Here is a 17435-nt window from a genome sequence, read left to right on the forward strand (position 1 = left end):
AGTACTGGAAGGATTAAGATTTTTAAATAGAAGTAATTTACAAATCTGTTTAACTTTCTGCCACCAGTTAATTTCAATAAAAAAAGTTTTCCACCGGAGTACCCCTTTAAAGGGGCTCTGGTTTATAAAATCCATTATCATATCCCTATTGGAAAATGCTAGGTTAAAAGAGGGGGGGGGGGGGAAGGGGGTTCATCTGTTCAGGATTTTTATCTCGTAGAGAGTGGAATACAAAGAGTGTCTCTCTCTCTGGAGGACCTGTCCTGTATTACACACATGGCAGCCATCAGAAATCATGGGGCCACTTACACAATGCAAGACCTGGGCCCCCAGTGTCCCACCTCCAAATCTGCCCCAGGGCCCACCATGCAGTTTTATTGCACCAATATATAAGGGGAAATATTGCCATCATACATATTACCAGTATACAAGGAGGAATATTATCACCATACATATTACCATCATACAGTTACTGACCAATTCTGTATACTCAAACCAATCATACCTTTTTGTACAAAAATCAGCATGCTTAAACTTCTCCTCTTCTGACCCCTATAACTTTTAGATTTTCTGGTAAACGGGGATGTTTTTGCGCTGTGATCTGTAGTTTATTTCAGTACCATTTTTGTCTTGATGTGACTTTTTGATCGCTTTATATTCATTTTTATGGTGGCCAAAAATTTGGGATTTTGGACTTTGGTATTTTTATTATATTATATATTTGTATGCCATTGGCCGTGTGGTTTAATTAATGTAATATTCGAATTGTTTAGACATTTATGCAGACCGCGATTACACATATGTATATATTTGTTTTTGTTTACAAAATTTAATTTGAATAGGGGGTGATTTAGACTTTTATTAGGGAAGCGGCTTATTCACATTTGTTACCATTTCCTGCTGTTAGACTTGTAAACAACTTTGATCGCGGCATCTAAAGGGCTAATGCCGGACATCTACCTGATCAGTGATGTCCTGCATTAGCCGTGGGTCCTGGCTGCTGAAAGTAATGCAATATAATGTATATTTTAGTTGGTCGGTATGGTTTAATATAGTTTAGGTAGGCCCTTCTGTTAATAGGGGCAACTATATACACGGACAACTATTAACAGAGGGGCCTACCCAAACTATATACACGGACAACTATTAACAGAGGGGCCTACCCAAACTATATACACGGACAACTATTAACAGAGGGGCCTACCCAAACTATATACACGGACAACTATTAACAGAGGGGCCTACCCAAACTATATACACGGACAACTATTAACAGAGGGGCCTACCCAAACTATATATACAGACAACTATTAACAGAGGGGCCTACCCAAACTATATACACGGACAACTATTAACAGAGGGGCCTACCCAAACTATATATACAGACAACTATTAACAGAGGGGCCTACCCAAACTATATATACAGACAACTATTAACTGAGGGGCCTACCCAAACTATATACACGGACAACTATTAACAGAGGGGCCTACCCAAACTATATATACGGACAACTATTAACTGAGGGTCCTACCCAAACTATATACACGGACAACTATTAACAGAGGGGCCTACTCAAACTATATATACGGACAACTATTAACTGAGGGTCCTACCCAAACTATATACACGGACAACTATTAACAGAGGGGCCTACCCAAACTATATACACGGACAACTATTAACAGAGGGGCCTACCCAAACTATATACACGGACAACTATTAACAGAGGGGCCTACCCAAACTATATACACGGACAACTATTAACAGAGGGGCCTACCCAAACTATATACACGGACAACTATTAACAGAGGGGCCTACCCAAACTATATACACGGACAACTATTAACAGAAGGGCCTACCCAAACTATATACACGGACAACTATTAACAGAGGGGCCTACCCAAACTATATATACGGACAACTATTAACAGAGGGGCCTACCCAAACTATATACACGGACAACTATTAACAGAGGGGCCTACCCAAACTATATACACGGACAACTATTAACAGAGGGGCCTACCCAAACTATATATACGGACAACTATTAACAGAGGGGCCTACCCAAACTATATATACGGACAACTATTAACAGAGGGGCCTACCCAAACTATATACACGGACAACTATTAACAGAGGGGCCTACCCAAACTATATACACGGACAACTATTAACAGAGGGGCCTACCCAAACTATATACACGGACAACTATTAACAGAGGGTCCTACCCAAACTATATACACGGACAACTATTAACAGAGGGGCCTACCCAAGCTATATACACGGACAACTATTAACAGAGGGGCCTACCCAAACTATATACACGGACAACTATTAACAGAGGGGCCTACCCAAACTATATACACGGACAACTATTAACAGAGGGGCCTACCCAAACTATATACAAGGACAACTATTAACAGAGGGGCCTACCCAAGCTATATACACGGACAACTATTAACAGAGGGGCCTACCCAAACTATATATACGGACAACTATTAACAGAGGGGCCTACCCAAACTATATACACGGACAACTATTAACAGAGGGGCCTACCCAAACTATATACACGGACAACTATTAACAGAGGGGCCTACCCAAACTATATATACGGACAACTATTAACAGAGGGGCCTACCCAAACTATATATACGGACAACTATTAACAGAGGGGCCTACCCAAACTATATACACGGACAACTATTAACAGAGGGGCCTACCCAAACTATATACACGGACAACTATTAACAGAGGGGCCTACCCAAACTATATACACGGACAACTATTAACAGAGGGTCCTACCCAAACTATATACACGGACAACTATTAACAGAGGGGCCTACCCAAGCTATATACACGGACAACTATTAACAGAGGGGCCTACCCAAACTATATACACGGACAACTATTAACAGAGGGGCCTACCCAAACTATATACACGGACAACTATTAACAGAGGGGCCTACCCAAACTATATACAAGGACAACTATTAACAGAGGGGCCTACCCAAGCTATATACACGGACAACTATTAACAGAGGGGCCTACCCAAACTATATACACGGACAACTATTAACAGAGGGGCCTACCCAAACTATATACACGGACAACTATTAACAGAGGGGCCTACCCAAACTATATACACGGACAACTATTAACAGAGGGGCCTACCCAAACTATATACACGGACAACTATTAACAGAAGGGCCTACCCAAATTATATGGGGGCCCCATATAGTTTGGGTAGGCCCCTCTTTTTATAGTTGCCTCCATAAAGTTGTTGTAGGCCCCTCTCACACATTATTTCTACCCTTTAACAGTAACCTCTGTCCAGTGTCCTCCTCTTTACATACCCTAACCTTACTAACCCTTATTTATAGACTCTAACCTTACTAACCCTAAGTTACATACCCTGACCTTACTATCCCTAATTTATAGACTCTAACCTTACTAACCCTAAGTTACATACCCTAACCTTACTATGCCTAATTTATAGACTCTAACCTTTCTATCCCTTTGTTACAGATCCTAACCATACTAACCCTAAGTTACATACCCTAACCTTACTAACCTCAGAGACTCTAACCTTACCCTCATTTTTAGACTCTAACCTTACTATCCCTAAGTTACAGAACCTAATCTTACTAACCCTACGTTACATACCCTAACCTTACTAACCATAACCCTAGATTCTAACTTTACTATCCCTAAATTAGAGACTCTAAACTATTAACCCTAACCTTGAGTTACAGACTCCATCCAACCTTACTAATCCTAACCCTAAATAAGGAAGATAGTAGGGTTAGGATCTCACTCCATAGCATTAAACCAACTAACAATATCCTAGGGTTAGAGTCCCTATCTCTTCTTCTGATCGCTAAAATAATGGCCTACATCTTTAGTAATTCACGCAAAATAAATTCCAAAAGTTTCCTATTTGCTGAAATCCTAAACTGTTGGGAAATTCGGAACAAATTTGATTGGTTTCCAGTTCAATTTGTTTAACTTTAATCCTAATGAATGGTCCAGCAGACAATATGGCGGCCTCGGCTATGAATAATGGATGAGCGCACTGATGAGCCGTCACTGATTCCAGCCAGTCATAGGTAGACACATTACAAGAGATCGCACTGCGAGATGTAAAGATAATTAATAACATGCATCTTATAAGTACTCTGAGATACCCAAAAGTCACACAGGCCCAAGAAGACTTAAGAAAGATGTTTTAACTGAGTGAAGTGATATCATCTTCCATCTAAGAGCAGCTATTATGAGGAAAATGTAATTACCAGGCGCATTTCCCTAGCTGATGCGCCGTATGATGGAGAGGACTGCTCGCCACACTATTCTGTGTCTTAAGTGCTTCAATAATAAACCAGATAGAGAAACCAAAGGGATAATCTGCACAAGCCTTTTCTTCCAAAAACAGTAAAAATGATCCAGAATTCCTTGCGTTTCCACTAGTACCCTATTCTGCCCTATTTGAGTCATCTCCGGCACTGATACTGGGTGACAACTTCTAATGGGGTAGCTCCTCTGCATTTAATAGACCTTAAAGGGGTACTCCGGTGGAAAACACATTTTTTTTTAAATGAACTGGTGCCAGAAAGTTGAACAGATTTGTAAATGACTTCTATTTAAAAATCTTAATCCTTCCAGTACTTATCAGTTGCTGTGTACAACAGAGGAAGTTCTTTAATTTATTTTCTGTCTAACCACAGTGCTCTCTGTTGACACCTCTGTCCATGTCAGGAACTGCAATAAAATGGAGGAAAAAAGCGGAGGTAGCGCCGGGTGCGGTGTAGGTCTTTATCCGGTATAGGTGGGTACCCAGGTGGGAGTAGCGTATTCCTTGCCGGTGATGGTAGCTTGGTATGCAGGCCAGCAGCGTGAGGATGGAGCCCAGAGGAGAGTCCGTAGAGTAATGCAGAAGTATTGGAGAAAAAAAAGCTGCGTTGGCGCTCCCAAGGAAGTAACCCAAGTCGTGGGTATTGATGCAAAATTATTTTGCAAAAATGTTGCATCAATACCCACAACTTGGGTTACTTCCTTGGGAGCACCAACGCAGCTTTTTTTTCTCCAATACTTCATGTCAGGAACTGTCCAGAGCAGGAGAGGTTTGCTATGGGGATTTGCTCCAACTCTGGACGGTTCCTGACATGGACAAAGGTGTCAGCAGAGAGCACTGTGGTCAAAAAGAAAATAACTTTCTCTGTAGTATACAGCAGCTGATAAGTACTGGAAGGATTAAGATTTACAAATCTGTTTAACTTTCTGGCACCAGTTGATTTGAAAAGAATTGTTTTCCACGAGAGTACCCCTTTAAACCAGTTACATCTGAATTGTTAAGAAGCTCCTTTAAACTTTGCTCTCCTTCTTTGAGGTCTTCACAGAAAATCTGGTGTTATGTTTTTGTATCAGGAAGATCACTACTATGGGTCCTACCGAGATTGAAGAGCAATACTGCATCTTTTAGTGCAGATGTATCGGGAGGTGACAAGGGTCAGAAAAATCCATAGTGGAATCCAGTAGCAGGTTCGTAGATCAACACACCTCATGCACACAATGTGGAAACTTTCTACTTGGGAGTTAAAGGGGTACTCCGCCCCTTGACATCTTATCCCCTATCCAAAGGATCTAGGCTGTGGCGACCCAGATGACTGGCGATGCAGGGTGGAGGCTCGTGATGTCACGGCCACGCCCCCTCAACACAAGTGTATGGGAGGGGGCGTGACGTCCGTCACGCCCCCTCCCACACACTTGTGTTGAGGGGGCGTGGCCGTGACATCATTATCCTCCGGCGCTGCACCCGACGCTCTAAATGAATGCCGGGTGCAGCAGGGAGATCACAGGGGTCCCCCGCGATCAGACATCTTATCTAGGGATCGACCGATCTCGTTTTTCTAGGGCCGATAGCCGATAACTTATACCGATATTCCGGTATAAGTTATCGGCTATTTATCCCCCTGCGACACCGCTGCAGATCATTGATTTAAAGCGGGCGCTTTAAATCAATGCACTGCAGTGGCTTTTGCGGTGCCATAGGCCGCCGCCACCACCGCGGTGCGGTGGGGGCGGTGCGGGGGGCGGGGCATTATCGGCTTATCGGCAAGGTAATTGTTGATACCGATAATGCCCAAAATCGTGATTATCGGCCGATAATATTGGCCATACCGATAATCAGTCGATCCCTAATCTTATCCCCTATTCTTTGGATAGGGGATAAGATGTCTAGGGGTGGAGTACCCCTTTAAGTTGTGGTGTGGATTTATAAATCCGAGGTAATTTAAATTACTGTCGCCTATTGTTCGCAGATTTCATTGCGGACACAGTCTTCACAGACTTCAAAGTATCATTTCCGATTTTTTCCTGATTTTCTGACCATTGATTTTTCTCTCAAATACAGAGAAACGGGATATGGCTGCACATCCACAACTTGTATTATGATCTAATTGCTTCTCAGCATAATTTCAAAAACTTTTAGGTTGTTAGTGTATCCTATGATCGAAACGTGCAAGCCCACTCGCCCCATCAAGGCCACTTGATAAAAGTGGGTGACTAAACTGGCGCGGCCCAAAGCCGGGGGCTGGATCAGGCTGCTCAATCACAGGGAACTTTACCTTTATGGGCACTAGAGTCATAGCGGTGGTGGTCGCCACTCAGCACTCTCCATTTTAAGTTTAGGGACCTGCTCTATTCAGGTGGTGATAACGTGGCAAGCTGGTTTACACATTTTGAAACGTTAACGTACACACGTTAGACCTGACATTATTTCTATAATAATGCTGAATGTCGGCATTATCTGCTTTTTTATATTTGAGGTTATAGATTTTTTTTCTCTTTGATACAGTCTTGTAATGTGGGTGACACTGATACTTACCAGTCCCCACTCCGTGCCTCCGTTCCCAGTTTTTCTATACATGCAAACAACCGGTTTTGTGCACATGGAGCATTCCCAAGTTCCCTGTGTACGGTGACATCCGGCCGGCATCTTTCTATTAACGCCTCCTTCCCTGTGCTGAACCTCTGCAGAGTGGAGCTACATTCTGCAGCAGAGGAGACTCGGCACAGGGGAGGACGTGTTTATAGGAAGATGCCGGCCGGAAGTCACCGTACAGGGAGCTTGGGAACCCCCACTCTTTCAAGAACTATTGGCCGAATGAACGTCACATTATTTTACATCATTTTAGTTATATCTTTTTCAGGAAAAGCTGGATGCTAACCAATGCAACAGATGCCTTGTGGCTCAGCTTACAGTAAAGCGAAATTACAGTAAATTGGCTCGTAGCGAACCTCGCAGCTCGACTGTTGATTACTTTAGTCTGCATAAATTAGTTCAGCTTTCCAAGGGCTCCAGTTGCCTGGAAAAGTTGGATACAGACCTAGGAGACCTAAGACTGTCATCCTGGACTTTTCCAGGCAACCAGAGCCCTTGGAAAGCTGAACTAATCTACGCAGACTAAAGTAATCAACAGTCGAGCTGCGAGGTTCACTATCAGCCAATTTACTGTAAGTTTGCTCATCTCTAGCTCAGCTTTTCCATGATTCTAGGAGCCAAATTGACATGGAATGTCACAGCTTAGATATAACTTGTAGAAGTATAGATACCGCCGGATAACAGGAGTCATACACGTTGGTACCCAGCTTTCCCTGAAACTGACATTCATAAACAGAGACTGAGAATAGATATCAGGGACCTATATTTACTATCTCTGTAGAGAAAAGGACTCTCTACGGCAGGTAAATCTCCAGAAAGTCCTCCTGAAGCGTACACCATGATCTTATCCAGGTAGGAGAACAATGTTCCTGGACAAACACGTGCTGCGATCCAAACCTTCTAATACAGCACCCAAAAGGGAGATAGATCATGCTGACTTATGCTCGAATGTCGCCAATACTGATGTCATCTTCTGGCATTTCACCTGCTCCACCCTCTCATCACAATCTCCAAAAGGTCCCAAATGTTATCTGGACTAGATCCATATGATTAGAGCATAAAAAGATTTTCCTTGTTTAATCCATCTCTCTGTTTCCAATTATATTTCAAAAAGGTTGTCTGAAGCGTTGGCAAGTGTTCTCATCTCGACGTCTTCACCAAAAACCGAGGGAAGGCTTTAACCCTGCCTGGAAATATGGCTGTGCCTTGTATAAATAAGAGGCATTAGCATGTGTGCGAGTGCCTGGCGCGGGGAGAGGCGATTAGAGATGGGCAAGATTACTCCGTCCCATATTTCATGGCGGTAATACTCATAACCTGACCTCATAGCGGATGAATATAGGGCTGTGTTCACATACGTACGCTCATACAACACAATAACTGTGAAGGGGCCCAACACATAACATTCAGATTTGTAGATGATTAAATCAATCTATGTCACGACTTCAATTATAAATGGCATAACACCAGTGTGAACACTACCTTGTGCTGCACTACTTTTCTATAAGACTCACCAGCTAAAGTGGGACACTGATAAGAAGAAGACGGCACGGCAGTCTCTTGGAACGGACACCATGTGGTATAACTGGATGTATGAGTATCCGTGGTGGTGCTATGGTAGTACGGCCATGGCCGGAGGAAGCACGGTAAAGCATGCAAAACGGTATCTGTTGCCTTTTTGTCCCCCCCCACTGTTATCCCTACACCCCAAGTTGGTGAGTATGCTACTGCATTGTTATTGCAATAAAGAAGAAGAAAAGTGGTGAGTCTGCCGGTTTATCCTTTATTCTACTGCACATGTATTAAAGTGGGACACTCACCAGCTAAAGTGGGACACTCACCAGCTAAAGTGGGACACTCACCAGCTAAAGTGGGACACTCACCAGCTAAAGTGGGACACTCGCCAGCTAAAGTGGGACACTCACCAGCTAAAGTGGGACACTCACCAGCTAAAGTGGGACACTCGCCAGCTAAAGTGGGACACTCACCAGCTAAAGTGGGACACTCACCAGCTAAAGTGGGACACTCGCCAGCTAAAGTGGGACACTCACCAGCTAAAGTGGGACACTCACCAGCTAAAGTGGGACACTCACCAGCTAAAGTGGGACACTCATCAGCTAAAGTGGGACACTCGCCAGCTAAAGTGGGACACTCGCCAGCTAAAGTGGGACACTCACCAGCTAAAGTGGGACACTCGCCAGCTAAAGTGGGACACTCGCCAGCTAAAGTGGGACACTCGCCAGCTAAAGTGGGACACTCACCACCTAAATTGGGACACTGCTGCAGCCAGTGATTGGCTGAGTGGACTGTCAATCCTGAGACCAGTTTGCCTCAGAATACAGGGGCTGGAGCACTCAGATGGGCCCCATTATGGGAATCGCGGGTGTATCTTTGGTCTGAAATCTACCACCTGTCATGTTCTTGCCTTGCCCATCCCCTTCTTTACACTGCAGATCTGCGTCTTCTGATTAAATAGGGTTTTCCCATCTTTTAAGGGGATGATTTGTCACTAGCATAGGCCATCACTAGATGATCAGTTGGGGGTCAGACCTCTGGGACCCCCACCAATCCTAAGAATGAAGGGGCAACTGTGTAAGTTAACAGGGCCGGCTGTAGTTTCCTGCACAGTTGGCAGGTAAAGCCTAAAATGTGGATCAGTGCTAAGTCAGCACGGCACCTCTTCTATTTAGTATTGTTGGGGGTCCTGGAGGTCAGACCCCCCTCCCCCCACACTGATCAGGCCAGTGATGGGGATATTCCTTTTACTGCCATGTATTAGCCCAAGCCGCCAAGAATCTTGTGGATTAAGAGCTACGGACGGATAATAAACTACTATAAGTTTATCGGGTGACATGTGACCCCATGTGTACTGAAGCAGACGAGCTTCAATAATGGGGGGTACCTAACCTGTACGAGATGCCTAACCTGCACGAGACTGCAGACCGTTGTTCTAAAATCTTCCACCTGTCTCATAGGGTCATGTTCTTGCCTATCACCTATACTTTACACTGTAGATCTACTTGTTCAGATTAAATAGGGTATTACCATCTTGTAAAGGGATGTTATGTCACTAGCATAGGCAGAACTGGTGCAAGGATTTTTGTCACCCTAGGTGAAAGGAATTTTGCCATGCCTCGATCCCGCCCATTGGCTCTACCATTTAACACGTCCTGTCTTACTACTGGGGTGACACACTGTAACAAACCCACTCCTCATGTAATCTCCTTTCTACTGGGGTGACACATTGTAACAAACCTCTTCCTCATGTAATCTCCTTACTACTGGGGTGACACACTGTAACAAACCTCCTCATGTAATCTCCTTACTACTGGGGTGACACACTGTAACAAACCTCCTCCTTATGTAATCTCCTTACTACTGGGGTGTCACACTGTAACAAATCTCCTCCTCATGTAATCACCTTACTACTGGGGTGACACACTGTAACAAACCCACTCCTCATGTAATCTCCTTTCTACCGGGGTGACACATTGTAACAAACCTCCTCCTCATGTAATCTCCTTACTACTGGTGTGACACATTGTAACAAACCTCTTCCTCATGTAATCTCCTTACTACTGGGGTGACACACTGTAACAAACCTCCTCATGTAATCTCCTTACTACTGGGGTGACACACTGTAACAAACCTCCTTATGTAATCTCCTTACTACTGGGGTGTCACACTGTAACAAATCTCCTCCTCATGTAATCACCTTACTACTGGGGTGACACACTGTAACAAACCTCCTCCTTATGTAATCTCCTTACTACTGGGGTGACACACTGTAACAAACCTCTTCCTCATGTAATCATCCTAATACTGGGATGACACACTGTAACAAACCTCCTCCTTATGTAATCTCCTTACTACTGGGGTGACACACTGTAACAACCTCCTCCTCATGTAATCTCCTTACTTCTGGGGTGACACACTGTAACAAACCCCTCCTCATGTAGTCTCCTTACTACTGGGGTGACACACTGTAACAAACCCCTCCTCATGTAATCTCCTTACTACTGGTGTGACACACTGTAACAACCTCCTCCTCATGTAATCTCCTTACTACTGGGGTGACACACTGTAACAAACCCCTCCTCATGTAATCTCCTTACTTCTGGGGTGACACACTGTAACAAACCTCCTCCTCATGTAATCTCCTTACTACTGGGGTGAAACACTGTAAAAAACCTCCTCCTCATGTAATCTCCTTACTACTGGGGTGAAACACTGTAACAAACCTCCTCCTCATGTAATCTCCTTACTACTGGGGTGACACACTGTAACAAACCTTCTTCTCATGTAATCACATTACAACTAGGGTGACACACTGTAACAACCTCCACCTCGTGTAATCTTCTTACTGCGGTGATTCACTGTAACAAACCGCCTCATGTAATCTCCTTACTACTGGGGTGACACATTGTAACAAACCTCCTCCTCATGTATTCACCTCACTACTAGGGTGACACACTGTAACAAACATACATAATCTTGCACTTACACATGCTGTAAGAATCCGCACACAGGCGCCCAGTCAGTACTGCTATCATTGTCCTCTATAGGCCGAGCGGTGGCGGAGGGGTGGAGACAGAGTTGTGATGTCATAAGGACAGAGTTGTGATGTCATAAGGCCAGAGTTGTGATGCCATAAGGACAGAGTTGTGATGTCATAAGGCCGGGGACATCAGCGATCATGCCTGTCTGCCTCTGGGGAGCACGTCGTCGCTGAAAGCAGTACTCCTCCCAGGCGGACAGACGTGATCGCTCGTCGATCGGTTCGGGGCGGGGGTTGGGGCGAATGTATAGAGGCACGTGAAATGTCCAGATACTGGACGGACCTGACTTGCCTGTCGCCTCGGAGGGGGCACTGTGCTCCTCCTGCAGAGAGATGAATGGTACCGGGGAAGGGGGATGCGACGGTGGTGCTGGCTGGGCGCCAACTTTCTTGCAGCCCAATCAAGAGGGCGCTCTAGTGGGCTGCCTATTTTGCCTATAGGCAGAACAAGCCTTAAAGGGGTACTCCGGCCCTAAGACATCTTATCCCCTATCCAAAGGACAGGGGATAAGATGTCTTAGGGCCAGAGGACCCCTTTAAGCATAAGCGATCACTTTATGATAAGTTGGGGTCAGACCTCTAGGATTCCCACCAATCCCAAGAACAAAGGGGCCACTGTGCAAGAGAACGGGGAAGTATAGTGCAGGGAAAGCCGAAAATGTGGAGCAGTGTTAAATCAGCACGGCACCTCTTCTATTTAGTATTGTTGGGGGTCCTGAAGGTCAGACCCCCCTCCCCCCCCACACTGATCATAAACCGATGGAATATTCCAGCGATGGAAATACACCTTTTGCCCTGTACAGTGATCCCTCAACTTACAATGGCCTCAGCATACAATAGTTTCAACATACAATGGTCTTTTCTGGACAATTGTAAGTTGAAACCAGACTCCGCATATAATGTTATGGACAGTCCAGATCTGTGATACATGTCAATGAACTGACCAATCAGAATGGACACTGGTAAAACCCCTGTATTACTGAAGCGTATGCACTGACTGGTGTCTGGTAGCGCCCCCTACAGTACAGTGAGGTATTAAATGTTCTGCACACTTTACCTGTACCAGGGTTACCTGCTCCTTTGGACACCAGGTGGGGGCGGCTCCATGTTACTTTTTTTAGGACATTGTGTGTACTGTACAGGACCCTGAAGAAGCTCCTGTCCTCTACATAGACCAGTGTTTCCCAAGCAGGGTGTCCCGAGCTTTGGCTGTCCGGGCATGCTGGGAGTTGTAGTTTTGCAACAGCTGGAGGCTCCCTGTTTGGGAAATACTGACATAGACAGTGATTACATCTCCCAGCAGATCTTTCTTACTTTCATATGAAAGGATTTGCTTTATCTGTATTAGTTATCTACTTATTTTTCTTTAATCCTCACTTTTTCTTTTTTTTTGGATGACATTTTGGTGCTTTTAGAACCAATTACCAGGTTTCCATAGAGTTCTGGTCTCAACATACAATGGTTTCAACATACAATGGTCGTCCTGGAAGCAATTAAAGGGGTATTCCAGGAAAAAACTTTTTCGTATAGATCAACTGGCTCCAGAAAGTTAAACAGATTTGTAAATTACTTCTATTAAAAAATCTTAATCCTTTTAGTACTTATGAGCTTCTGAAGTTAAGGTTGTTCTTTTCTGTCTAAGTGCTCTCTGATGACACGTGTCTCGGGAAATGCCCAGTTTAGAAGAGGTTTGCTATGGGGATTTGCTTCTAAACTGGGCGTTTCCCGAGACACGCGTCATCAGAGAGCACTTAGACAGAAAAGAACAACCTTAAAGGGGTACTCCAGTGAAAACCTTTTTTCTTTTAAATCAACTGGTGGCAGAAAGTTAAACATATTTGTAAATAACTTCTATTAAAAAATCTTAATCCTTCCTGTACTTATTAGCTGCTGAATACTACAGAGGAAATTATTTTCTTTTTGGCATGCTCTCTGATGACATCACGAGCACAGTTCTCTCTGCTGACATTATTATAATAATAATAATAACGCTTTATTTATTGTTGTCCTTAGTGGGATTTGAACCCAAGTCCCCAGCACTGCAAGGCAGCAGTGCTAACCACTGAGCCACCATGCTGCCCTTAGCATACATCTGCTGTGCATGGTTGCTAAAATGGACAGAGATGTCAGCAGAGAGCACTGTGCTCGTGATGTCATCAGTGTTCCAAAAAGAAAGGAATTTCCTCTGTAGCATTCAGCAGCTAATAAGTACTGGAAGGATTAAGATTTTTTTAATAGAAGTAATTTACAAATATGTTTAACTTTCTGCCACCAGTTGATTTAAAAGAAAAAGGGTTTTCACCGGAGTACCCCTTTAACTTCAGAAGCTCATAAATACTGAAAGGATTAAGATTTTTTAATAGAAGTAATTTACAAATCTGTTTAACTTTCTGGAGCCAGTTGATATATATATAAAAAAAAGTTTTTTCCTGGAATACCCCTTTAATATTGTAACTTAAGGGACGACTGTATTAGAACGAGCAGCCAAGATGCTTTTGGATTAGGAGCTGATTTCCATCATAGACGGATAATAAACAACTATAAGATGATCAGGCGACATGTGACCCCCATGTATACTGAAGCAGACGAGCTTCAATAATGGGGGGCACCTAACCTGTACGAGACAGCAGACACCGCGCAGGTGTCACGTATACAGATAGCAGCTATAAACATGTGTTCGCGTCGTCTGTGCATCCGCGCGCAGGTTACAGGTCCGCGGTGAGCGCTTGTCATATAATACGGGGTTTGCATACACTAATTATTCTGGTTAATTATCCTCAATCAGACAAAAACAATTTCCTCCTGGCTGACGCGGGGCTGACAGTCTGCAGCAGTGACGGGAGCTTCGCCATTCTATAGACCTGGTAACGAGATGAAAATTTTCCGCGGTACTTCGGAGCGATATTATTAAAACCACTCGACAAATCCAATAAACATCTTTGCCCAAAGCGACGAACAAACAAAGCAACTCATTTTCTTTAAATATTTGGAGAGTACACGTCCGGTATATAAAACTCATACATTTTTCATGTCCGCCCATATTGCGTGTTATGTGACAATAACGGAGGTATTACCATTATAGGGATACGGGGGGAAAAAAAAAAAAAGATTGCTGTATACATCAGTAGCAACTTGCAAATCTCATACATAGGTAACAAGTCTTAAAGGGGTTATCCAGAAAAAAAAAACTTGATATATATATATATATATATATATATATATCAACTGGCTCCAGAAAGTTAAACAGATTTGTAAATTACTTCTATTTAAAAATCTTAATCCTTTCAATAATTATCAGCTGCTGAAGTTGAGCTGTTCTTTTCTGTCTGGCAACAGTGCTCTCTGCTGACATCTCTGCTTGTCTCGGGAACTGCACAGTGTAGAAGAGGTTTGCTATGGGAATTTGCTTCTAAACTGGGCGGTTCCCGAGACAGGTGTCATCAGAGAGCACTTAGACAGCAAAGAACAACTCAACTTCAGCAGCTCATAAGTAATGAAAGGATTAAGATTTTTTTATAGAAGTAATTTACAAATCTGTTTAACTTTCTGGAGCCAGTTGATATATATAAAAAACGTTTTTTCCTGGATAACCCCTTTAAAGTATGTGCCCTCCTTTATGTTCAACTATTTCAGAATTATATACATTGTCCATTACCGTATTGGGTTTCCCAGGAATTTACACTGCTGGTCTGTGTTCCCCAACCGGGGCTCTCCAGCTGTTGCAAAATCACAACTCCCATCATGCCCTGAGTGCTGACAGTTGTCAAGGCATGATGGGGGTTGTAATTTTGCAACAGCTGGACAGTCAGAGGATGAAGAACACTGCGATGGCCAATTCATCTGTAAATGGAGAGGTCCAAGCACTGTGACTAGCAGGGCATGCTGAGGGTTGTAGTTTTTCAATAGCTATGGAGGCACAGGTTGGGGATCAATGATCAGGTGGTGAAGACGCCAAGTCAAGGTTGGCTAATTATGTCTTTACAAACCAGCTGTGGCAAAACTACAACTCCCAGCATGCCTGGACAGATGTTGGGAGTTGCAGTTTTGCAACAGCTGGAGGCACCTGGTATGATACATTCCCAAGGTGTTTGACCCCTTACTCAGGTGGAAACCTTTTTTTTTTTTTTTTAATCAACTAGTGCCAGAAAGTTAAACAGATTTGTAAATTACTTCTAATAAAAAAATCTTAATCCTTCCAGTACTTATTAGCTGCTGAATACTACAGAGGAAATTCTTTTCTTTGTGGAACACAGAGCTCTCTGCTAACATCATGACCACAGTGCTCTCTGCAGACACCTCTGTCCATTTTAAAAACTGTCTAGAGTGCTTTTCTTTTTTTGACCACAGTGCTCTCTGCTGACCCCCTCTGTCCGTGTCAGGAACTGTCCAGAGTAGGAGAAAATCCCTTATAGCAAACATATGCTGCTATGGACAGTTCCTTAAAATGGACAGAGATGTCAGCAGAGAGCACTGTGGTCATGATGTCAGCAGAGAGCACTGTGTTCCAAAAAGAAAATAATTTCCTCTGTTGTATTCAGCAGCTAATAAGTACTGGAAGGATTAAGATTTTTTTTAGTAGAAGTAAGTAACAAATCTGTTTAACTTTCTGGCACCAGTTGATTTACAAAGAAAAAGTTTTCCACCGGAGTTCCCCTTTAAGGTAGTTTTTCCCCAACCAGGGTGCCTCCAGCTGTTGCAAAACTACATCTCCCAGCATGCCCGGACAGCCGTTGGCTGTCCGGGCATGCTGGAAGTTGTAGTTTTTGCAACAGCTGAAGGCACACTGGTTGGGAAACACTGACTTAGGTTTTCTAACATGACTATTATAAGGTTATCAGGAGAGTTAAAAGGGCACCTAAAAGGACACTCAAGGCAAAACTTGAAAATCAAGATGGGGTTCACACTTTTTAGTACTAGCGGCTTTTCGCAGGATGGTGTCTCAGTGGTTGGTGTTGTCCATTCAGTCTCAAGGATAACATCTACTAGGAGTTTGTATGTTCTCCCAGTGTTTTTATGGGTTTCCCCGGGGTACTCCCGTTTCCTCTCAAACCCCAAATACCCCATATACTGACAAGGTAACCCCATAGGGTAAGTTCTCACGGCAGAATTTCTGAGTGGAACCCGCAGAAAAATTCCGCTTGGAAACTCTGTTGCAGAATTGTTTTCAGAAGGATTCTGCTGCACTGTGCACACGGCGGAAACTCCGCTCCCTGAACATGTTTGTTCTTTCAGCGGAATCCGCTAGGAAATGTATTGCCATCTATGGAGACAGAGCGGTCTTAAAGCGGGCAGAACATGCTTTCTGCGGAAAGTACGCCCAGGTTTTCCGTACAGACATTACGCAGATTTTCTGCCGTGTGAACGAGGCCTTACTTGCAGATGTTGGGCGTCTGAGGAGAAGAATTGTCTCATGCTGGATTTCACTGCCCTTAGGAAATCAAAATGGGGCCAATCTGTCCTGCCCTTCTGCTCCCAGTACAGTGCTCCCTCAAGTTACAATATTAATTGGTTCTGGGACGACCATTGTATGTTGAAACCATTGTATGTTGAGACCAGAACTCTATGGAAACCTGGTAATTGGTTCTGAAGCCACCAAAATGTCATCCAAAAATAGGAAAAAGTGAGGATTAAAGAAAAATAAGTAGATAACTAATATAGATAAAGCAAATCCTTACATATAAAAGTAAGAAAGATCTGCTGGGAGCTGTAAATCACTGTCTATGTAGAGGACAGGAGCTTCTTCAGGGTCCTGTGCAGTACACACAATGTCCTAAAAAAGTAACATGGAGCCGACCTCACATAATGTCTAGAGATGAGCGAACTTACAGTAATTTCGATTCGTCACAAACTTCTCGGCTCGGCAGTTGATGACTTTTCCTGCGTAAATTAGTTCAGCCTTCAGGTGCTCCAGTGGGCTGGAAAAGGTGGATACAGTCCTA

The 17435-nt window shown here is 43.7% G+C and overlaps 1 protein-coding gene across 8 annotated transcripts in view; it reads right to left on the reverse strand.

The window, feature by feature from the left end:
- The window catches only part of GTDC1 (glycosyltransferase like domain containing 1), a 261163-nt gene that overhangs the window by 53756 nt on the left and 189972 nt on the right, over positions 1-17435 (reverse strand). The window lies entirely within an intron of this gene.

Source organism: Hyla sarda, chromosome 8 (genome assembly GCF_029499605.1).
Source record: "Hyla sarda isolate aHylSar1 chromosome 8, aHylSar1.hap1, whole genome shotgun sequence".
Taxonomy (NCBI): domain Eukaryota; kingdom Metazoa; phylum Chordata; class Amphibia; order Anura; family Hylidae; genus Hyla; species Hyla sarda.